Source organism: Lepisosteus platostomus, chromosome 14 (assembly GCF_059453375.1).
Source record: "Lepisosteus platostomus isolate fLepPlt1 chromosome 14, fLepPlt1.hap1, whole genome shotgun sequence".
Lineage (NCBI taxonomy): Eukaryota > Metazoa > Chordata > Actinopteri > Semionotiformes > Lepisosteidae > Lepisosteus > Lepisosteus platostomus.
Genome location: NC_142624.1, coordinates 17,991,296 through 18,017,135, shown reverse-complemented (window position 1 = coordinate 18,017,135; position 25,840 = coordinate 17,991,296). Strand labels below are relative to the sequence as shown.

Genomic DNA, 25,840 nt, shown 5'->3' with positions numbered 1-25,840 from the left:
GGGGTGAATACTTATGTAAATGATGTTTTAGCTTTTGCTGACACAGTATACAGTATCCTCTTCCATTCAAAAAGTGTTCAGTTTGAGCATTCAATCCTTTATTAAAAATATATAATTTGAAAAAATTGTATTAATTATTTCTAACTCAACAAAATGGGACATCACTGTAAGGGTGTGAATATTTTTGCAAGGCAATGTGTGCACAAATTATTAAGAGATTTACTTCATTTGTATGTAGATAGAATGATGTACTGAGTTATTAAGAGAATAGGGAAAAGGTGGGACGCAGCTATAGGGCACAGTGAGGAAATGAGGTTTATTCTAAACTCTGTCAGAATCTGTGCTATCTATGAAGCTGATTGTTGATTTAGTGACAACAATGTGACATTATCATTATAATTATATATTTATATATTGTGTATACAGTGACAGGGAGCTTAGGCTTTGACAAATGTTTTTGCCAAATAGTTATTTTGCCTCCTACTATCTTACATTCAGTCTTCCAGTTTTTCTCTGTCTTCCCCATGTACAGTCTAGCTACATGTAACTTGCTCTCCCTTCATTCCCTGTCTCTGATAGTCTTTCCTTTGTTAATGTCTTCCCTCTATTAAAGTTTAAGAGCTTGTCAAGGAATGTTGGATATGAGCACTCTGTACTTAATTCAAGCTCATTTTAAGTAATTTGTTTAGAAGCAGAGAAGGGTTAATCTGCTGTACATCTGCATATGAAATACATCAGAAATTAATATTACATGTTACCTCAATCCTGTAATTTCACTGTTTTAATGTGAAAAGGCAGAAATCATACAGCATGACAGTATTACATCCAGTTTTCCTGTGTTCTGGATCTTCTTTTCCTATATTATCCTTTACTTTTCAATTTATATGCCACATGTCTAATCCAAAAATATTAATAACTGTACACTGAAGTGTCTGTAAATTTTCAAATATTTTATCTGTTGTTTCAGCTATTTATTATGTGAATGATCTTACAAAAATGTAAACAATCAGGTCAGAAGATGGAACACAAATAGGTATGAACTTACTGTACATACGTAATACAATAAGCATCTGAATAAAAAACTTGTTTCTAGACAAAATTAGATTCATACAGTACTTCAAAGGGGAAAATGAGGATACTGAGTGTTTTTGATGAAGACAGTTGTTTTATTACAGAGATATGTATCATATTTGTCAGCATTATTAATTTAGATTTTATTATTCTTCCACTCAACAACATAAAAGAGAAAAAAATGCTCATTAGCAAATAAGCACCACAGCTAATAAAAGACAGCAGAATTATCAAGATAATTTAACAACTTCATTAGAAACCATATACTCAGCAGAAAACAACACAAACCTCAAGACTTAATGAGCCTATCTATGAATACACATGAACTCTATTTTTGGATTAAGGGGGTTGTAATGTTTTACAAATCACCCAGAAATTTGGTAATTTCAAACATATTCTTGAATTATTTTAAATGCATTTTACTATCTGAACCAATAGCATTTACTGTATTGAACCAATAGCATGAACTGTGTGATTGAACTGTTTGATTGTTCATTGAACTGTTTGACCACTACTGTATGGCAAATATTCTGTCATGCTCTCACTATATTGCAAAATGTAAAACATTAGTTTATTCAGTGAAAAAAATAATACGAAATATACCTAAAAATTATTTGCTATTATGTTGTTCATATAGCGTTCTATTTTCTCTCTACACTTTTACTGTGCTTTGTCTTTCTAGCATTACTTAAACTCCTTCACTTCCCATTACGTCCTTTTCTGGGAAGAAAGCACATAAGAGATCATTGAAGGAGACAGTAGATAAATATTAACCATACTGTACTACACTGTAAAGCACAATTAGTCCAGATTATAGTCCAGACTCCATTGTAGTGCAGTCTACAAATTTTCCAAGGACATTCACTGTTTGAACATGCAATGTGTAACTTTGTTAAAAAATGTTTTCCCTTAGAAAACTACTAGAATACCGCCTCACTGCAGTGTCCTGAAAACCACAATTTTTTAATGGTTCTTTCCAATCAACCTTCAATATTTCCATAGAAAAGCATGATCAATATACCACTGTATATTGCTGAACTCTGAGGATTTATTGTAGGTCATTACAAGCCTTAACGAGATTGTGACTTTGGGCCCTGCGTGCTAATGTGTAATTGTTGAAATGTTGTACTGTATGTCAGGTTGCCTCATATTAAATTGACATGCCTTCATACTATTTTACAGCACACAAACCTAATAAATGCTTCTGCTATTTTTCAACTTCAGCACTAAATAGCCTTTAATTTCAATTGCTGATATTTTTATTATTTATTTTCACTCAAAAACTTAATTTTTAAATTTTTAATCATAAATAAACGTCCCAAGAATTCTTACAGAAAACAGATGTAAACATCCATTTTTTTAAAAAAAGCGAGCACTTTTTTTAAGAATAGAGAAAACTGGGAAAAACAGGTAACTTCACCCTTCTGGTGGATTGTTATTTAAATAGGAACAGGTAAAGTTTATTTTATTATTATTATTTATTCTGCATGAAATAAACGTTTACCTGTTTCTTTGCAGCCTACGCATGCTGACGCAGTTTCCTACTTTTACTTCTTGTTTTTTAAATAGGCTGACATTTTAAGTAATATATATATAAAAGCATCAGACAGGCCCCACCTCACCCAGGTGTGTTTGTTACAGGACACTCTGCATATAATTTTATTTTTCCATCTCAATCATGCTTAACCTTATTTCAATTTTATTTCACTTCCAGTTTTTTTTCATTTACACCTTTTCTTACTCACATTCTCACAATAACGCTACACAAGAACTCACACCAGTTCTCACAGCCTGAAATAACTCACAGTCTGACACACATCAGTCTGCATGTACTTTCTCCTTGACATGACCTTCTCTGGCCCTACAATGGACATACACCAGACTTCCACTCAGCAACAGCAGAGCCATCAGCCACATTGCCTGCTCTATGGATTTTTTTTCCCTTCATGTTTTACAATAAACTAATTTAACAGAAGAACTAACACGTCATAGTCCCATAACCAAAATCTCACTCTCTAACAGGTTTACAATATTGCTTATCCACACTCTGACATCACTGTACTCACAATAACACTCTCATTTTGCTACATCACACTACTTCTCACTACTAATAATGCTCACCTCTCACAGCTGCAGCTCATCAAAACACTTTCTAGAGGTCATATTGCACAGTCCCTGATTTCCTTTTCAACTGTATTATTTTATTTGTAGAATTGAAGAATACAAAACAAATCTACAGCACAGGTCACAATCAGCCAGCTAGGTCACAGATAATAATGGTAGTATTTTTTTCTTACCACTGATCATGCAAAGAAAATCTGGGTTTAGATCAATATTTTGTATATAATTCAGAAATGTTTCTCCATTTTCAAATGTTTCACAAGTTTTAAAATGCCATAGCACCGATTTTATTAACAACATTACCACAAAAGGCTTCATGCAATACATGAAGATGTATCATATGCAAATTCATCAATACCTGCACAGAAGTTCATCATCAGATCATTAGTTACCATTCAACAAACCTTTATCTGCATGTCAAAAAGAAGTACTTTACTTCCTTTACAGCACTACCTGTAAAAAATGTAATCAACAGACAATTAGCTGACCACGTTGTGGAACAAAGCATTCAAATTTATCAGCACTTCACACTGCTGAACACCTAAGCATCTGTGCAGTGAGTCGGTGTTATGGGACAATTGTTTCCTGCAAACTAAAGGAGTGAGAACTGATCTTGAACTAATCTTCTGGAAACTCGTTGATTGAACATTCTATTCTGACTGATCATACTGGTGTCATCCATAAATGTTTTGAATGACAAGTTAACTGCATCGTGTCTACATTCCTTTTTGCACAGCTTGAGAAAAAACTATTAAGCAATTTTAAATTTTAAATCCAAATTATTGTTTAATAATTGAAAATTGACTATATCATATAAAACTTGATTTTCCATCTAGAAATACTGTATATGTTTGTTTTTGACAGATGTTCTATTTATACATACTATACATTGTGTATTGTACATTATAAGTAACATTAAAAAGTCACTAAAATATTAGTGATTAAAAGTACACCTTGATTTTACTGCTAAATCAAATTTAAGTCACAATTTATTACCAAATTTGCAGCATGCTGTATTTTACAATGAATTATAAGGATAGCAACATCAGATGCAAAAGAACATATAACTTAGATATATAACTTACAGTCCTCAATGTTAGTAGATATAATAAGGAAATTAACAAGTGCTATATTTTCACTATACTGTACTAAGATATTCAATGAACTTAGTATTTTTTCATCTCATATATACTAAAAAACTATGGAGGTTTTGATAACTGAAAGCAAACACACAGGAATTTGTCCAAATATTACTCATGAGAAGATGCAGGAAAATTTGTACATAGCATAGGCTAGTTGTTATGGAAGCATTTAGAGCAGGGGTGTCCACCCTTTTTTAATGTAAGATCTACTTTTTCAATTGCCAGTCAAGTGCAATCTACTAGTGTTAATTTGAAGCTCTGATATAGAAAAAACAAACAGTGGGCACATCAGTACAATAACGATACCCACCACTAAAATGACAGCAAATAAAAGCAAGTGACTCATGCTACAGTGAACAAGTAATGTTCCCAATTTTATAAAAAATATCCTACTTTAATATGAGCATTGGCACTAAGAAGTTTATTTGAGAACACTTGTAATTTTTTTTAATGTGTTGACACTGCTGGTCATGTCAATGACATTTTTATTTTGTCCCTGCAGCTCAACATTCAGCTCATTCAGCAGTTCAGTCAAGTCTGTGAGTAATGTTAAATCCAGAAGCCACTGGTCATCCTCTAATTGGCATTTTCACCATGTTTAGACGACTTAAAAAACTCTTTGATTTCAGGCAACAGCTGTTTGAATTTAGCCAAAAATGTTTGTTTTCTCCAAACAGCATGTCGGCAGCCTCAGCAAATGCTTTTTTTAATTACTTCTTGATCTCTGAATGATTTTTTGTGTTTAGCCAGGACGTGGTTCACGGAACGCTGCGATGATTGCTGCTTTCCCTCTAGTATTAGGCCTCGTGAAAACCGACTGCTGTTAATTCCACTTTTCTTTTCCATAACTCACTTTTAGCGGGAAAGTCTACATCATACGTTTTGTGTGTAGTTTTGAAATGTTGTTCTCTATTTCCCTTTTTCACATAGATGCTAGCATTGCAGATTTGAATGCAGTAGTACAAAAAAAATAATCATGCTCCCATTCCTTGTGATAACGGTACATTTTCGGTGTCTTTGCTTCATCACTTTCGCTCAAACTCTACAACTATCAAATAGGCAATCAAACTTATCAAACTGCTGGCGAATTTGTCACCGCCAGTCTGTTTCGCTCCACTATGCAGTGTAGAGAATGGGGGGTTCGTGTGGCAATAACCAAGAGAACGTTCTTGGGTAGCACACACAACAATTTATTTACGGAGCTCCTGTAGCTTTTTTTTCAGTGTCAGCCAGCACTCAGGGAAGAGACTTTTACAACCCATTCGAAAGGGTTAAACACACACAAGGGCAGTAAAATGTATGATATTACATGCACAGATCTGAATGAAATAGCCCATTTATTTTTTTGTCATACATTCTTGCGATTGATCGACTGGCAAGCGATCGACCGGTTGGGCACCCCTGATTTAGAGAATGAATCCCTTTCTTATTTCTATATGTACAGTATTTGCACAGTCAGGAGTAATTCTGAGTGCAGCGGGAGTGCAGTCAATGCTTCTGATTACTATGGGAAATCCAGATATAGTATAAAACTAGTTTTTAATATGTGAACAGTACTATATGGTATGGTTAAACCACTTCAACAATGCAGTTATGAAAAGTGGTAGATGGGGTTTAGAGAGGTTACTTGTGACCATCTGAAATGACACAGGACATACCCTGATACCAACTTTGTATACAGGGGTACACCACAACACCTTTGTATATGAGATTTTAGATATTCTGGGAGAGTTTGATAGAGGTTGGCAATAGCAGCACCTTTCAGTCACAATTAAGATTTCAGATTATCATTGGTAAAACTATAAAATAAAAAAAATATTCTCAGTCCTGTATAAGACCAGTGTGTTTTCCAAGCCAGTAGCCAATCTTAGGTGACTGAGCATAAACGTGAACATTACCAGTTGCAATGTCTGCTCCAAGAAAGTTTTTTTTTAAACTAAATTATTTTGAGCATTATATAACTGTTTGCTAATCTATTTGTTAGGAGCAGATAATCATGATTATTAACACATATGTCTTTGAAACTCCCACACAAACATTACATACAGTATAAAATTCAGCAATCAACAAAAATACTGTAAATCATAGCACAATTTCCTAATAACTGAATATTCATAACAACTCAATAAAAATGCCAAACTCAACACTTAATAACCATTGGTTAATTAATACCAGCAATATCATTTTAAAAATTCCACCCACTACTTGGCAAGGAAACCTTTTGGTACATCTACACCAAAACTGCCAGCACTCCAAATGAGGCTGCAGATAAGGCTTTATGTAACTAACTTTACAAATACAACACATAGGAAAAAAAGACAATGGAAGTTTTATTAAGAACTGAATGTTTTTGTGAATTCAGCAGAGATTATCTCCTTAGAATAACAAATGACTTAGGCCTAGTTTTCAAAGCAATTTTTCTACCAGAGCTACCGAAGAGAGATATCCTAGATTGTCTTTGAACGGCAATCCCATTGCAATGGAGGACTGCTATCTTTAATCTGAGTACATACAGAGCAGGCTCCTAAATCACTGAAAAGTCACTGACCACAGAAAAAAAGTTAAAATCTTAGCAGTTCTGTTTTATATTGAAAAGAAAGATGATCCTTTGATGCATAACACACAACTCCAGAGACAGGAAACCAGATGCTGTTACAATCTGCAAGGACAGAGTTACAGTACATCTATTTTGATGGTATATGTTGCATAGCCCTGGCAAAAATGAATGTAGGCCATAATGTAATGTGAAGTCAATCAGAAAAATTCTGGTCTACCCAGTTCACCAGCAGTTCTCAGTTGCCTCTGAAGGACTTTTTAAACATGGACTTCTAGTGTAGATTCCTTTTATTTTTTAACAGGCAGCATTTGCAATGAAAGGTCATGGCTCAAACCCCCAATGTGTTTCAGATAAGTAGAAAAGTCATCAAAATGTAATGTGGCAATTGTAACACTTCTGTCAGGCTTTCCTGGGGTCACTAAAGAAGCACCAAAAAGCAATTTTATTGCACCTTTAGACTATGTTCTAGAAAAGACAGAGTGAAACAATTATATAATACAAAATAAAGCGTATCATATAGCAAGGAGTCTGGGGATTAGCAATATGATTTCCCCTAAGACAGCTATCCCTCTTCTTTCTGTATGGCCAAAGGATATGTCCTGAAGGACCAGATGTGAAATGAAAAGCAAAGATTGGATGACTCTGGACCTGCTTTTAATAAAAATGATGTTTTCCTGAGCTCTGTGAATACTGCTTTCTTTCAACTGTTATCTTGTCAAAAATATCCTATAAAATCATTACTTCCAGTTTGTTCATAGCATAATTTCTCTTAAGTAAAAAAAACCCTTATCTTAAGAAAAAACAACATTAATTTACAACATTTTTATTTGCATATTTAGGCCTAGTATGTCCACACTAGCAGGTTAACTTTCTTCTAGAACAAAATGGAACCAGCTTTCCTTACAGCTTACAGCCAGCTTACACTGAATTGAATCTTCTGAATTAAATGAGACAAGGTACAGTGGTGCAGTGGTTAGCATTGGTGCCTTGCAACGCTAGGGCCTAGAACTGGAGTGCTAGCAGCACGGAGTTTGTATGTTTGTGTGGGTTTTTACTGGGTGCTCCATTTTCATATTATACTCAAAAGACATGTAGTGTGGTTAATTGGCTTCTGGGAAAATTGTCCCTGGTGTGAGTGTGGGCATGTCTGTGTCTGTCGTGTGTGATCTGCGATGGATTCTCATCTCATCCAGGGGATATCCGCCTTGTTTCTGTTGCTTGCTGGATGAAGCAGTTAGAATATGGATGGATGGTTATTTTATTAAGGTCACATTTTACACAATATTATGATCATATTCAACTATGCATTGTTTCAAAATCAATATCAAATTGAGACATTCTTGCAATAACATAAAAAGTACTCATAATACAGCAAGTGCATAACTGAATCTGGATAATTTCTTCTTTAGTCACTCTCTTTGTCTGTACTTAAGTGCTGCTTGAAACAAGATCACAGTGAAATTTACTTTAAAAGGCTCACAATTTTATATTTATACACAATTATTGTAATTAATGAAAGGTACTAGATCATAAGAAGCTTATTATTGCACTATAAATGTTATTTTAAAGTGACTTGTCTATTTTCTAAACACATAACTTAAACTGCTTTGTGTTAGCTATAATATGCAGTACATCATCTAAGGTCTTCTCTTTAACCTGCTCTGCAATCAAAGGAAACTGGGGCACCTTGAGGTCAGCCCCTCAGCCACTGGAAGAAGGGGCCTTAATGCAGTGTGAAGGGAGAAACGCCTGAACTTCAAATCCCATGAGACTTGAATTGTTAACACAGGAAAACGCAGGCTGACAGTCTTGTAATTTGACATCATTACTAATCTATAAAGTCATACAAAATGTAACAGATGAACTCAAAATATCAGCTGCAGCCATTAAACACCATCAATATCCTCCTCTACATAAATGCCAAGAAAAACTGAAATGAAAATTAACAGTTCAGCAGCATCTGTGACATGAAATTATATTAGTTCATCATGATAACAGCTGTGACACATTGTGTAAAAATCTGACATACCAACAGCATACAGCAATAGCGATCTAAAATCTGGCCCCAAAATAAAGTAAGATCAACTGATTTACATGCCATGAAAGAATATCAATCCATCTATCAGTAAGCAACTTATCCTAGAGAGTATTGTGGTGAGATGAAGCCTGTTTTACAACCACGGAGCACAATGTGGGATTGTGAGCACATGATTGCAGGGTGGGACACTAGTTCATCACAGGGACATGGAGAGAAGGACGATTCAGAACAGCTATTGTATTTAAACCGAGCAAGCATGCCTTTGGAAGGTGTGGGGAAACTGGAGCAGGCACTCAAAACCCACTATAAAATCAGGTAGAAGAAGTAAACTCCACAAAGACAGATGCCCAAGGTTGTAACTTAATGCTGTACCCCAGAGCTGTGCTAAAGCAATGTTAAATATCATACTGCCCCAAGGCAGACTAAAAGCTTTTTTTAATTTCATCTACACCAGATTTGAAAAACTCAGGTCCTCAAGGGTTGAAACACAGAGGTTTTCTGACTCTCAAAGGGTCAAGAGAAAACTGTTAAAATAGTCCAGTATCAGTAAGATAAGACTTTATTGATCCCGAAGGGAAATTGATGTGTTACAGCATCCCAGCCCAAGACAAGCAAAAACAGATATCAGAATAGACGAAAAATTAAAATACATACAGTAATACAAAATAAATATAAAATAAATACATAGGTGTGTGCAAAATATGCTCATAGTCACTGTAAAAACAATAAAATATGTGCAAATGTGCATAGGTATATACAGATTGGGTGTCCAAAAAAAGTACAATGGTGCAACATGCTGTCCATAGACGAGCAAATGAAGGGCTAACAGTCCTAGCCTAGGGCAGCGTTATACACCCTGACAGCCGCCAGGAGGAAAGACCTGCGGAAACGTTCCCTTGAACACCGTAGCTGGAGCAGTCTGTTGCTAAAACTGCTCCGCTGCCTAATAACAGTCTCATGAAGCGGCTTGTTCATGATGGCTGTGAGCTTGGTCAGCATTCTCCTCTCAGTGTAACGGACACGGACTGGAATCCGTGTCAGATATTGTAGAAGACCCTATGCGATGCGGTAAGAGCTGGAGAAAACAGGAGGCGTGGTAAAAGGAACACAGAGGGGTTTAATAGTGCACAAAATAATAGTGACAGTCCGTGAGACAGTGTACGGGGAAGACAAAACGGCATCCAAATCCAAACGAGTCCAAGGCAGGTCAAAGCACAGTCCGAAAGTCCATCAACTGGAAATCCATCCTGGAACGCGACAAAGTTAAAATCCCCGAGAGAGGGGAGCACACAGACGAACGAAACATGGAGGTCCAAGGGTGACGGGGCGAGATCCTCCAGACCCCGGGCTCAGGAAGCGGGAGGTGTCGGGGATGAGGCCTATGCCCTCAGGAGACGGACGTAGGGTTTCCTGGTGCTAGGCGGGCCTCGCGACATCTTACCCTAATGATGAGCCCCGAGGACTGGAGGAGCTGGTCTTTAAATAATAACACTAAAAAGGTACACCTGGAGAGCTAAATGACACGAACGATAATGAGAGCAGTGGAGCGCCCTCTAGGGAGGGATGTCGGGCGTGACAGTACCCCCCCCCTTCAAGGGCGGCTCCTGACGCCCTACACAATTAAAAATAAGGGCAATACTATCAACAAGAATATCACAAGCACAGACTATATACAACCAGAGAAGGAAATTCAGAATCACTATATACACAAGAGATAAAACCGGAGAATACTATATACAAAACGGTAGGGCTGTCCACTCTCAAAATAGTTCCAACGGGGAAAGAAAAAAAAAACGGAGAAACAAAACAGTCCAGAAAAAAAAAAATCCAAGAATTCCTTTAGAAAAAAAATCCACAAAAAATACCTTGTCCAGCGAAACAGGAATGGATCTTGACAGGAAAACAGGAAGGGCATCTTGGGAAAAAAAAAGGTCCAGATGAGGGTCCGGGTGTTCCAGATTACCGCTCGCGGGGTCTAGCATAGGCTCATCATTCTGTAACGGACACGGACTGGAATCCGTGTCAGATATTGTAGAAGACCCTATGCGATGCGGTAAGAGCTGGAGAAAACAGGAGGCGTGGTAAAAGGAACACAGAGGGGTTTAATAGTGCACAAAATAATAGTGACAGTCCGTGAGACAGTGTACGGGGAAGACAAAACGGCATCCAAATCCAAACGAGTCCAAGGCAGGTCAAAGCACAGTCCGAAAGTCCATCAACTGGAAATCCATCCTGGAACGCGACAAAGTTAAAATCCCCGAGAGAGGGGAGCACACAGACGAACGAAACATGGAGGTCCAAGGGTGACGGGGCGAGATCCTCCAGACCCCGGGCTCAGGAAGCGGGAGGTGTCGGGGATGAGGCCTATGCCCTCAGGAGACGGACGTAGGGTTTCCTGGTGCTAGGCGGGCCTCGCGACATCTTACCCTAATGATGAGCCCCGAGGACTGGAGGAGCTGGTCTTTAAATAATAACACTAAAAAGGTACACCTGGAGAGCTAAATGACACGAACGATAATGAGAGCAGTGGAGCGCCCTCTAGGGAGGGATGTCGGGCGTGACACTCAGCCACCACCTCCAGGGGGTCAAGGCTCATCCCCAACACAGAGCCAGCTTTCTTGATAAGTTTATTGAGCCTATTTGCATCTCTTGTCATGATGCTGCTCCCCCAGCACACAACACCGTAGAAGATGGCCGCTGCCACCACTGATTCATAAAAAATGTGTAGCAGTGTTCCACACACACCAAAGGAAATAATGAGTTTAATTCAGAAACTGAGGCCTTTGGTGAAATAAATCCAACCAGACCTAGAGACAGTAGTGTAAAAAATGTTAAGTTAAATTTCCATTTGGTGTTCCCCTGAAGCGTTTCTTAATATAAATGATGTTGCATGAAACAGAGAAACTCCTTAAAACGCCTGTGCTTAGTACTCAAGTTAAAGGAAAAAAACATTCATATTTAAAGCATTATCTACAGAATTCAATACTTACAGTAAGTTGTTTTATGCAACTAGATCTGCAGTCCTACCTCACCAGTGTACATAAAATTCCAAAACAACCATACCATGGTAAACGAAATTAAAAGTAAGTGTTGAGTCCAGAAACCGACACCTCAGCTTGGTGTTCAAAGCAATAAATCTCTTTATATTTTTCAAGCAAATGGCAGTCCAGCACTGAAATCTAGAACTTTATGAAATGTTTCCATTCTGGAAGCAACAGTTCCAGTTCCATAGATCCTGTGGCATTTGGTTATTTTTGGTTTTGTCCACTTTGATTATATTGAAGAATGAAAATTCAAAAACCAACAAAACACAAGGGTGTCATCTGCAATCACCTCACAGATTTATCATTTAGAGTGAGCCCAGCCATATGGTCTTCACTTATGTTAATGAAATCTCATGATCTTATTAGAAGCACCCAAATCACATATTGTTCTGTAGTACATACTGAATGTTCTGCCCAGCATGTTGTTCCTTTTTCAATTCTCAACTTAAAACAAAATCAGATTGAAAAAAAATGACTTTACATGAGCTTCATTAGGCACATGTTAATAAAGAAACACAGCTTATGATAGTAAATGTTCATGGATTTGGAAACTGCATAAATGTTAAATGACAATTTGTTTGTTCAGGTTCATAACAACATGCAAGCTGCATTTGTATCCACTTCCTTTCCTGTAGTATCAGGGCACCACAAAAGGAGGATACAGCTTTGTAAGGTAATCCAAATAAAAAGGAACTTACACTTGTTTTCATTTTTCTTTTGCTTCTATTTCCATTTTAATTAAAAATCTTGAGAATCAGACCTTGGAGTGTAACATATTAATTAAACAAGTTAATCCCCAAGGGCCTGGCTGATGAAATTGTTTGGTTTTGTCCCACAAACCTCATTAAATCTTCTCACTTGGAGCCTGCTCACACTTTCAATTTATTGTAACAGACAGATAAAGATGTACAGTTAAGTACCTGATTATTGTTATTGTCTCAATTTTCAATTTTATTATTTTCTTTCCTTACCTGTGGCAATGAAAAAAAATAGTGCATTGAAATCCCCACAGAGATCATCAGGAACATCAAGAGGAAAATGAGTAAAATATATATTTTTTACCTTTCTAAAGTGTTCTTTTTTGCTGTTTATTTCCATGCTTGGGTAATAAGTAGCACCAAACTGAAGAATACAAGTCTGTCCTCAGAGCAAGGATGGTATAGTGTAGAGCTTGCAAATTGAAGTTCTAGCAATAGTTCTTCCACACAATCCCAGGAGTAACAGAACTAAGGGCTTAAAATGGTTCTCTGCCTTGGCTGATAATCCTTTTCTGGTCTCTAGTCTGAAGATGGCTTCCAGTATATCAGAGTGCTTTGTGATTTACTGTAGATGTCTGATGATGTGATTTAGATCAATATCCACTGTAACACCGTGGGAGTGGGAGTAGCTGCGGCGAGCACCGGTAAAAAGTCAACATCCCTACTGAGGAACCGAAGCAGCAGTGCGAGGTTAGCAAGAACCGAAAATATCACAATAAAGGTGAAAAACAAGAACAAAAAGCAAAAAGAAATGTACAGTATGCCACTGTGCATCATGACATCCAGGCTGGGCTTAAAGGGGTCCAGCCTGGGAAAAAGAACCACTTAGCACAGCGGTGACCAGACTGGACTTACCCTATTTAACGGGATCCAGTCTGGAAGAGCAGGGAGCGCAAGGCCAAAACAAAACAAAAACGTGACGTGTGAAAAAGGTCAGCCTGCCCAGGTAGAGATACATAACGGGACAGGCAAAAAAATTAATAAAAAGAAGAAAAACGATAGCTTTATGCTCGGGTACAATCCCCTCTGGGACTGCTGGTAAAAATTCCTCTCCTTCCGGGGGTTGCCTTGCTCATTCCTTGGCGGGTGATCAGTGTGCTTTTAAAGAGCCTTTCCAGCTGTGGCTCATCCTCAAGCAGCCCAAAACAGCTGTTACTACTAAGCCAATACATCACCCTTCATCCAGGGATCTGCCTCCACACTGAACACGCCCCCGTGTAAAGCCACACCACCCAAACCCAGAAAGAGGCAGTTTAACTATGTATAGTTTTATATACAGGTTCTAATTGTCTGCCGCATTTTTGTTACAGTCACATTAGAGAGAGACTACCTATTTTTCCTAATGTCTACATGACATATATTTCATTCACATTGACCTGGAACACAAGGTCTGTCTGGATTTAACCTGTTTCTAATGATTTATAGTCACAATTCTGACTATTTTTCTTTCTCATATATTCTTGACCTTTTTCTACCTTAGATCACATAAAGCCACTGGCATTGTGCTGCTTAATACTTAAGAATACAGAATGTTTTTAAACTTTGTTCTACTCATGTATATTGTACTGCAAGATGATGGAGGTTAGAAAAGGCACCTTGCCTTAAGTGCTGTGCTGTTTCCTATACCGTACCTTACACTGTACAGTACACTGTATCAGGTTCACTGTGTAGCTCAACCTACTAGATTTTTGCTGTATTATAAATATCTGTTGGGCCACTAAGCATTGTAATACAGTATAAAAATAAGCTGAGGTTCCTCCAGACCATAAAAAGGGATTTTCCACTACTAGCCGTGCTGACCATCTATTCTATTTAGCCACAATTACCGGCCTGTTTTGCTGTCCATTACTAACTGGTCCACCTCTGGAACACAGGAACTACAGAATCAATTTAGCAGGGAGAAATGAACAGGAGTCAGAACAAAACTGATTATTTCTATATATATTGTTATAGGACCTCCGTGCTTTTAAATATCAAAGTCAATACAGAAACTAAAAACTACATTCAACTCAGTGGTGAATGACACTGTCACTTCTTTCTTACATACAGAGGTGATACACTTTCAATCTGCTCCAATCCCGAACCGGTGGACATATGTAAAATCTTGAGGGAAGCACATTTAAAATGGGAACTATCTAACTTGATGTTGAAGTTGATGCCCTGGATTCTTTCAAGAAGAGGCTCGATAAGATCCTCAGATCATCTAGCTACTAACAACTAATAAACTATTTGGGTCAAATGGCATCCTCATGTTTTGGTTCTGGCAAATTCTATTCAAAAACATGAATAGCTACAGCTCTAGTTTTTAACACTTAATTTTTAACGTTTCATATTCAACAGAGTTTATGAGTGAACATTATAATTATAAGCCACTTTTGAAAACAGTGCATCAGAAATAACTTGTTTTTATTTTACACATTATTGAGTGTAATTAAGGTCAACATGTTTGCACTCATTTTACAACAGGAACTGGTGGAAAGGTAGAAGAAACGGTGTCTACACTGTGCTAAAAACTAAATTTGTCAGGAGACTCTATTTTCAAAGCTTTTAACACAAATTCTGTATTTGTAATTTTTTATGATGACACAAAACATATATGTAAGCTGTGATGGAGCCTGCTAGCTGAATCTGTATGTTACTCTGTATCCATATAGTGGTTGGAGCTTTGAACTCCTGCAGAATTCACATGCTAAACCCTATCCTTCACGCTTGCTTTAGCACAGATGCTTCTCCCTCCCTGTACTGAACTCCCATCTTCAGTACTAAACTCCCTGATAAGGGAATGTTTGTACTAAACTCCTGATAAGGAAGGAATGTTTAAAGTGCTTTCTGAGTCCTGGAGTTTCTTGAGAATGATACCTCAAAGACAGGAGGGGGAGGGTGTAGAGAAAAGTATATATAAGCTGTGCAGAGCCATATCCCCTCTGAGCAATACAACAATAAGCCTTAAATGTGTTGTTCCTTGTATGCATACAATAAAGCTTGGCTTGACGAGTGGACACTTCAGGCTCGAATCTCTTGCTTTCTACAGCTGTCAAAATAATGACCATTGGCTTAACAATATCCAGCATTTTTATGAAATGCGCAGGGATTTATGATATTCTAGGTTTCCTTGGTACTTTGCTGTTATATAAAATGTCATATATTCATAGTTTTAACTAAATTCTGAGCATAATATACAGCATTATTATTGACATTTTATGTCCAACTTCTACTCATTAATTTAGAAAGCATAAATAATAGTTTAATTATTTGTATTGTGTACCCCGAATAAGTATTTTTACAGAAGCTGCTCAGAAAAGAGGTACTCAATTATTCAATTCAGCAGTCAATATTGTAATTTTACTTAAATCGAAGCCATTTGAGCATTTGTATAAATTTTGACAAACCCTTTGTTATACAGATGCAGCCATTCAAAATGCACGGTACAAACTTGTACCGCATGCAACTACCCAGAAGCCACTGCCGTGTACCGCGGTATGTGATTGGCTGGTCAAAATGACCGTGGTCGTTAGTGAAAAGATTTAATCATTTTATCTCTTTACTGTGCACGTTTTAATCTGATTAGTATTGAATATTTATATATAAAATTGTACAACTAAAGGGAAATTTTAGTAGCTGACCATAAAAAGAAGAGAAGCATAACGCGTCTGATGATCATAAACGATATTAATTTAGGAACATAAACATATTATGTAAACTGTATATGGCTGGTATTGGTAGTTTAAAGAAAAAATACACTGGCTGATCTTTTGTTGCCTACGCATGCTTACACAACTCCCTGGGTGAATTATCATACTTGACTGAGACAGCTTTAGAGAACTTAACATTTTTATTATTGACAAATTGTAAATACAACGTTTACATTGGCGCTATTAATTTTGGAGGAGTGTCAGCTGTCAATGAGAGCAGATTCCCCCCCCCCCCCCCCAGGCTGGGCAAATGATTTTTTTCATTAAAAAAAATTAAAAATGAGATTTAATGATGTGTTCCTGCTTAACTTAGACATTGCATGACTTTAAAAGCTATAAAAACAGGTTTCAATAGTTAATAACCGCTCTTTATGCGCAAAAAACTGGCGATTTTTTTTCCTCATCATCAGATCTTTCTTGGAAAAATGTCCTACATGTCTTACTTTTGTAATGTGTTACAAAGAACTGACTTGCTTTAACAAAATATATTTACAAATCCTTTCGCCTGGCAATCTACCTGAATGCCCAACAATCTGAGAAGCCCTCCGTGAAACCATGTTCACTGACAGAATTACTGTTTTTAATGCGTGCTAATTTTCTGTTTCCTCTCCGCCAAATCTATTTAATGTTTGCATGTTCTTTTGTAACACACACCTTTCTGTGATTTTTTTGTATATCTAAGCAAGTGTTCCTGCATCCCTCTTCTGCACTATGTCTAGTCATGGCTTTTTTCTGTTTGCTTATTTCAAAGTAACACCTGCTCCATTTCTAAAACTTTTTGCTCAATTTTTGTATTTTTTACACCTCTAGCACTTTAACATCCTTAATTTTTTCTTTTGTCTTAATTTGTAGACTGAATTTTAGTTTTCACTATCTTTTGTTTCTTCTCCTACAACTGTTAGTATTGATCACCGAATTATTGTACTTGACATGACTTCTTTCATTCACCCTTTCCTGAACAGTTAACAGTGTAAACATGTGATATTGTGATATTTTGTGGTCTCGTTGAATGATAAGTGTTGCATAGTTTAAATCATTTTCATTCTTAGAAATTATGAAACGCTCGGTTAAAAGCAAGGGATATGTGTTATAGTGCACATAAAAACGAGAGTTCTCTGCGGCATTAATGGAAACCCAATTTTAATGACAAAGTGCTGGAGTGATATCCTGGTAGGCACTGAGACCAGCACCAGTGGGAGCACTCCCGCAGTGAAAAAGAAAATGCCTGACTAACTAGGGATTGGACAGTTTTTCAATGCTTGTACAATTGATGAAAATGTTCAAATAAATGTGCTAAAGAAATAAACAAAAAACAAGTCACTTATTTCTTTATCATATTGGCTAACGAATGTCCTCCCTTTGCTAGTTAATGTTACTTCACTTTCTCGGGCGTGATTTCTTAGGCAAAAAACAGGCTGTTAACAGGCTATTTTGTGTTCTTCCTAAGATTGTTGAGACATAAATATAGAAATCCCTACATTACAAACTCCAAGCGTTTCATTTTGTCTATTGCTACAATATCGTCAGCAGTGTAGTTACAAGGAACATGTCAAAATGTTACCAAAAGAACCACAATTGAACAAACTTTGATAATGGGAGAGTGCGCTGTTCTGCTTCCTATGGTTTTTATCGCATGAAGCCGTATTGAGTAGTATTACTCTTGTTGTGAACGTGTGTACACAGCGGTCCCCCAATGTTCCGGTGAGTGCGTAATTACGCATCGATGAAAAACCTGAGGTTTTCAAAAAGATAATGATCTCACTGACAGTTTTATGTAGAGGCTGTGAAAAAGTCGAGGTCTTTAAAATGTGTTTTGTGATATTTAGAAATACCAACAAATTCAATATAGTGTCGATAATATTTGTTATCAGTAATAATATCAGTAGCAGTTTGAAATTATTTATTGTTATGACTTGGCTTCGAACATGTTGTGATATTTAGAAATACCAACAAATTCAATATAGTGTACATAATATTTGCTATTTTAGTTTTTCAAAGAAATCTTTATTTGTTTAAAGAAAACTCATGGCGACAGCAGGGCTTGAACTGTAGACCTCAGACATATAAGGCACATGCTTAAGCCACAGATGCAGTCACGAAGAAAGCAGCCAAACAGCAGTGAAACAGCCTTACAGATATCAATAGAAAGTCTTATACTACTATTTGTGCTACAGTATATGAAAATAATTATATCATTATTATTTTGTTTAGATACACAATTCCATATTATATTCCCTGTTAATCAAATTCTAAAAGTACGCTTTTGTTTACGCCGATAAGGAGCGAATTGACAGAAAAGGTTAAAACATTATCACTTTTCACAAAGTATATAAACTTAATATGGTCAGAAGGAGCACGTAAAAATGTTTCCAAAATAACCACATTTAAGACTTTGATGCTTAAAATGTTCATTGAGAAAGTGGAATACTGGTGTGTATGTTTTCTTTAAAATACAAATACCAGCCATATACAGTTTGCATTATATGTTTATGTTCCTAAATTAATATCGTTTATGAGCATGTGAAAGGCATGGTGAATCAAAGATTCTCAAATCTTACTTTGTATGATTTGAAACAAATACATGATCGGATCAATGAAATGCTGTGGTGTTACTTTTTGTCAATTAAGTATTTAAATTATTAAAATTTATAATAAAGTATTAGAATTAAGTATTTTCGTTTACAAAGACGGTTACAAAGAAAGTGGACCAGGGTAATACTTTGAGCTTACTGCTTGTCCAAGGTAATTCATTATAAATACTATTAGTAATATCTTCAGTAAAGACTTTGATGTATAAAATATTTCTGCATAATTAAAATATTTATGATTAAGGTGGTAGGCTGTGTACTTTTGTCCAACTGAGCAATCTTGCTTTTATAAAATATACCAACTTTTTAGTGTTTAATGATTAACATGCTGTAATACACAGTTTAAAATTAAAAGTCTAAAGAGTATACAACTTAAATTTCTTAATTGGATAAAGGTTGTCCCTTAGCCGGATTCGAAACCGGCTGATTTCTGGTGACAGCTCAAATGCTGTACATGAGAGGTTAAGCTTTATTGACTCCACCTGGCGATTTTAAAAGGTGATTCTGGATACTATTAACATAATCTGATTTGCATGTGGTTTAATGTGGTATGACAAGGTATGACGCATTATGACGCGTTCTGATGCGACATACCAACAGCACTGTACCGCAGCGTACCTTGCTCGTTTTGAATGGCTGCATCTGTACAATGCCTTGCAAAAGCTTTAATTTCCTATTGTATCACATATGGACAAAATACAAATATTCAATATATGCTATGTTATGTAATTTGCCAAACCACAACTCTTATCGAGAAATGCCCAAGGATCTTTAATAACCACTGAGTGCCAGGACCTCAGTTTAATGTCTCATCCGAAAGATGGTGCCCACTATAGTAAAGTGTCCCTGCCACTATACTGGGTCATTAGTACCCACACAGACCGCAGGGTGGGCGCCCCCGACTGGTCCCACTAACACCACTTCCAGCAGCAACCATAGCTTCCCAGGAGATCTCCAATCCAGGTACTGACTAGGTTCAACCCTGCTTAGATTCAGTGGGTAGCCAGTTGAGAGCTGCAGGGTGATATAGCTGCTGGCATATTGAATATACTGTATGTTATTGTCAAATTTGCTTACTTGTATACTTTATCTGTATATTCTATATACTTTCTAGGCATTCTATAGACTGCCAAGACTCATTTAGGTTAAGTAATTAAAGGACAAATACAAATACTATTTAAACAAAAATGTGTGGTTTATTAAGACTAACAAGACTTTAATAAGACTATTATGAATTAGTGATACAAATGCAAATAAAAAATATGTGAGAATAGCAGACCTTAGACCCTAATGGAATGACAACAAAAAGTATATTGCAATAACATTACATGCTGTAACTTAAATGATATTTTACACATAAGCTTGTCTTTAATCCAAAATATTTCTTCCTGGCACTTAGTCTTGCATTAGAATTTCACAAATTCTTGCCCAGTTCCAATTGATTTCTGAGTCACAACAAGCCTAAGTGAAATTTCTTTCTGAACATAGTCCAAATTCGGGAGATTGTTTTATACAGCTAAAACTGTGGTCTGGAGTAAAAGTGCTTTAAAATGTAATGTTAGAACCTTTCACTTATTACCTTAGTGACAACAGCCATGTTATGTTATTAGCATGTCCTCTGCCTCTATGTAATGGAACAAGTAACCAGATTCTAGATCCTGGTTGTACTTGAACAATATGTATGAAATGGTATGAATATTGACATCCTTGATGTTCTATGAAAATTCTTTCTTGGGGATCACCAGTGTTATAATCACCATCAACTGAACTGCTGACTTCCTCTAACTCTTCTTTTCTCTCAGTATTCTTTAAAACATTTCCAGGTCAGTGTGGTCTGTATCTGTGGTCTTTCTGTTTCCTTGATCAGACAATAACCTTAGCGTCTATGGGTCAAGCACTAAGAATGTTGCCTGAGAGAGCCTCACTGTTAAGCAGCATATCCCAAGTCTGTGACACAGTCCAGTACATTTCTAAACTGGTCCATTCTGAAATTCCCTAATGATATATTGTGTAGCATTTATCTGGTCAGTCTGCTGCCCTTTTCTACCCAAGACAATGGGTCAGAGGTTACTGTCAATCATCCAAAGGAGGACCAACCAAGAAGGAAAGCAGTATGGACTGAAGGACTACACCTGATGATATCATAATTTACCAATAATTCTGATTTCCTGCCTTACAAATTACTGCACAACTCATTTTCGTGCTCACTCTCTCCCTCCTCTTCTCTCTCAATATAACCTGGCAATCTGACATTAGCAATTACAGTAAATGATTGCAAGCAGTTCGTCTCAGGACTTTAATTTTATTTAAGATGGCAGGCTGAGAGGAAGTGAGTCTCTATTTAACCAATTGTTATTTTTGCCTCATCAATAAAATTTGGATTAAATAAAAATTTGGCAGTTGGATCTTTTGTCAACATTCTGATATCAGAACAGATACAAGTTCCTCCCAGCAGTCTTATTTGCAGCTGGACCTGAGTCAAAGTACTGTGTGGAAACTGTTTTAAAAAGCCAAGGTTCAGCAGACTACTGACTTTCTTGGAGAAGCTAAGCAAATTACTTCCTCCCATGCTTTGGTTCTTTGCCCCACCCAGCTCTGTTTTGAGCAGGAAGTTAGAGAAACATTTGGCCAATGGATCTTTGAGTATGATATGTCTATATTCACATTATAAATCTGGAGAGATAACTGTTACTTCAAACACATTTGATAAAGTTTCGTTCATGATGGCAAATGCAGGTTTACTTCTTTGAGAATATGAATAGAAACAACTACATACAGTATGAAACTGAGATAATCTATGAGATAAACAATAACAAATGTTGTTAGTTGATATATTTTATCTCTGATATTGTAATCCCTGAGTGAGCAAACAAACATTTGTATCAGGGCAAATTGATTCACAAATGAATTATATTATTTTTGTTGGTTTGCAATGCATGTTTTGATGTTGTAATATTACATTGTATATTCCATATTTAGAATCTGTCTGAGACTGTTTCTTATTGTGTTTGATTTCTAACAGCCATTAAAGCACTCTCACAATTTACTATTCCAATTTCTAATTGTTTCAGTAAATTAAAAGCCCTCACATCACTATAAGCCATAGTCCCTTACAGGGCAACCTTTTAATACCAGCATAATTTTTTTTTCCATTAGCTGAACAAAGATTAAAGCCTTCACTAGCCCAGACAGGGTCGGGGTTTCCTGTATTCAAATTTATGTTCAGGCCAATATTTCAGGCTAAAATAACAATTTTAATTTGCAAATTCCCCCGTGTTGTCAGATTGTAACACTGATGGTGCTCCAATTGATATGCTGTAAGTATGTCAATTGTAGACATCACATAATTAAGGTGAAATCAAATGCCCTACTTGCAGTGAAATCTCATTCAAAATATTAAATAGAAAGTAAAGGCAAGACATGTTTTTCTGAATGTCGGTCTACTACTGGTTTCATTAAAACATGCATCCCATAAGCCCTTTGCATAACCTTGCCACAGAACAGTCAGTGAGCTCCTGTCTATTTTTTAAATTTTTTCATTTTTTTATCAATAAATAACATAGCTGGTAGTTTAAACATAGAAGAGCAATGTAAATGATCAAATTATAAGATATATTTCCTTAGCTTTTTAGAGTGAATTGTTGGGTACATAACATTCCCATATATATTTTTAAAACAGTTGAAAAATGTAGCCGTCAATGCTTTAAAAGCAAAAATTAACCATCTTAAACCATCTCTTTTCTATTCAAAATGGAAGATTTTTTTTTCTAACATTTCAATTAAGTTTGTTGTTTAAATGACACACACATTCAAAAGACACACATTTTTGTCTCTCTTAATGCAGGCTTAAGTAGTGCTTAATGATGCATGATTGAACAGCTTTATATTTTAAATCTTTATGGCTCCCTCTGCTCAATTAATGAAGCACTACCTTTAGGGATGTTAATCAGGGAGAGGACAGCTAATGCAGATTAAGTGCTGTTTTACTAGCTGGCTCCTTTACTGGCTATACAACCTACTGATGTTCATTCCCTCAGAAGGGTCCTCAGACATCTGTGCATTTCCAGTCAAAGAAACAGTTGATGCTTGAAACCTAACTGCCGTCTTCGTGCGGATTGACTCAGAAGTATGATAAAAGGAACAAAAGGCTGTTCTAGAGCTAACATTTGTTTCTGTAAATAGCTCACAATAGGTCTGTTCTAAGAAATGAACTTGTATTTAGCTCAGGTGAGTGATTTTGCACACATGAAAAATGCCAGACTTTCATTCACCCTACCGATTAGTTTAATGCATTCTTTCTCTGACATCCAACTACTATTTGCAATTTGCCATCCGCTAAGTACCACTGACAGCTTCCTGAAATTGCTGCAATTTTGAATCCATGATGTGCTTACAAAGAAGGGTCAGCTAACCACACTTTCTTGCCCAGTTATTCTGCACCCCAAATACCACCTAAATGTTTTCTGAGAGCCAGGTTCCATTGTCTGGAAACATTGTACAGTACTGAAGATTGGGAAGAGAAGTAATTTTGCTGGAAATGGGACTTCCCAGTAATTAATTGCAGTGCTAGTTTATTCTACATTTGCTCTACTGTAGTTCTAGTTTCACCCTGTGAAAAAAGGGTAGGATTTTTCTAGCATCAATGTTTGGGTCTAAAAAATACATTCTTGTCTTCCAATGAACTGATAGTTCATTTTTCAGATGACTCTGCAATTGTGGGGTGTATTAGAGAGGGGAGGGAGGAGGAATATAGGAGCTTCATTACCAATTTTGTGGAGTATTGTCATCTTAACCATCTCCAGCTTAACACCAGCAAGACCAAAGAAATGATCTTCGATTTTCGAAGGAATAAGTCTCCGCTGAACCCTGTTTCCATCCAGGGTGAGGACATAAAGGGCGTACATTCCTACAAGTATTTAGGGGTACACCTGGATGATAAGCTGGAGTGGTCTGGTAACACTGACACCCTATACAAGAAAGGTCAGAGCCAACTCTATTTTCTTAGGAGACTCAGGTCCTTTGGTGTGTGTGGAACACTGCTACACATTTTTTATGAATCAGTGGTGGCAGCGGCCATCTTCTACGCTGTTGTGTGCTAGGGCAGCAGCATCATGACAAAAAAAATGCAAATAGGCTCAATAAACTTATCAAGAAGGCTTGCACTGTGTTGGGGATGAGCCTTGACCCCATGGAGGTGGTGGCTGAGAGGAGAATGCTGACCAAGCTCACAGCCATCATGAACAACACCTCTCATCCGCTTCATGGGACTGTTACTGGGCAGCGGAGCACATTTAGCAATAGACTGCTCCAGCTACGGTGTTCAAGGGAACGTTTCCGCAGGTCTTTCCTCCCGGCGGCTGTCAGGGTGTATAACGCTGCCCTAGGCTAGGACTGTTAGCCCTTCATTTGCTCCTCTATGGACAGCATGTTTACTCCATTGTACTTTTTGGACAATCAGTCTGTATAAACCTATGCACATTTTGCACATATTTTATTGTTTTTACAGTGACTATGATCAGCACATTTTGCACACACCTACAGTGCCTTGCAAAAGTATTCGGCCCCCTTGAACTTTTCAACCTTTTGCCACATTTCAGGCTTCAAACATAAAGATATAAATTTTTTATTTTATGTGAAGAATCACCAACAAGTGGGACACAATTGTGAAGTGGAACGAAATCTATTGGATTTTTGAAACTTTTTTAACTAATAAAAAAATGAAAAGTGGGGCGTGCAAAATTATTCGGCCCCTTTACTTTCAGTGCAGCAAACTCACTCCAGAAGTTCAGCGAGGATCTCTGAATGATCCAATGTTGTCCTAAATGACTGATGGTGATAAATAGAATCCACCTGTGTGTAATCAAGTCTCTGTATAAATGCACCTGCTCTGTGATAGTCTCAAGGTTCTGTTGAAAGCGCAGAGAGCATCATGAAGACCAAGGAACACACCAGGCAGGTCCGTAATACTGTTGTGGAGAAGTTTAAAGCCGGATTTGGATACAAAAAGATTTCCCAAGCTTCAAACATCCCAAGGAGCACTGTGCAAGCGATCATCTTGAAATGGAAGGAGTATCAGACCACTGCAAATCTACCAAGACCTGGCCGTCCCTCTAAACTTTCAGCTCAGACAAGGAGAAGACTGATCAGAGATGCAGCCAAGAGGCCCATGATCACTCTGGATGAACTGCAGAGAACTACAGCTGAGGTGGGAGAGTCTGTCCATAGGACAACAATCAGTCTTACATTGCACAAATCTGGCCTTTATGGAAGAGTGGCAAGAAGAAAGCCATTTCTCAAAGATATCCATAAAAAGTCTCGTCTAAAGTTTGCCACAAGCCACCTGGGAGACACCCCAAACATGTGGAAGAAGGTGCTCTGGTCAGATGAAACCAAAATCGAACTTTTTGGCCACAATGCAAAACGATATGTTTGGCGTAAAAGCAACACAGCTCATCACCCTCAACACACCATCCCCACTGTCAAACATGGTGGTGGCAGCATCATGGTTTGGGCCTGCTTTTCTTCAGCAGGGACAGGGAAGATGGTTAAAATTGAGGGGAAGATGGATGCAGCCAAATACAGGACCATTCTGGATGAAAACCTGTTGGAGTCTGCAAAAGACCTGAAACTGGGACGGAGATTTATCTTCCAACAAGACAATGATCCCAAACATACAGCAAAATCTACAAAGGAATGGTTCACAAATAAACGTATCCAGGTGTTTGAATGGCCAAGTCAAAGTCCAGACCTGAATCCAATCGAGAATCTGTGGAAAGAGCTGAAAACTGCTGTTCACAAACGCTCTCCATCCAACCTCACTGAGCTCGAG

At 37.2% G+C, this 25,840-nt stretch overlaps 1 protein-coding gene across 1 annotated transcript in view; it reads right to left on the bottom strand.

Moving 5' to 3' along the window:
- The window catches only part of vps8 (VPS8 subunit of CORVET complex), a 387,878-nt gene that overhangs the window by 15,953 nt on the left and 346,085 nt on the right, over positions 1-25,840 (bottom strand). The window lies entirely within an intron of this gene.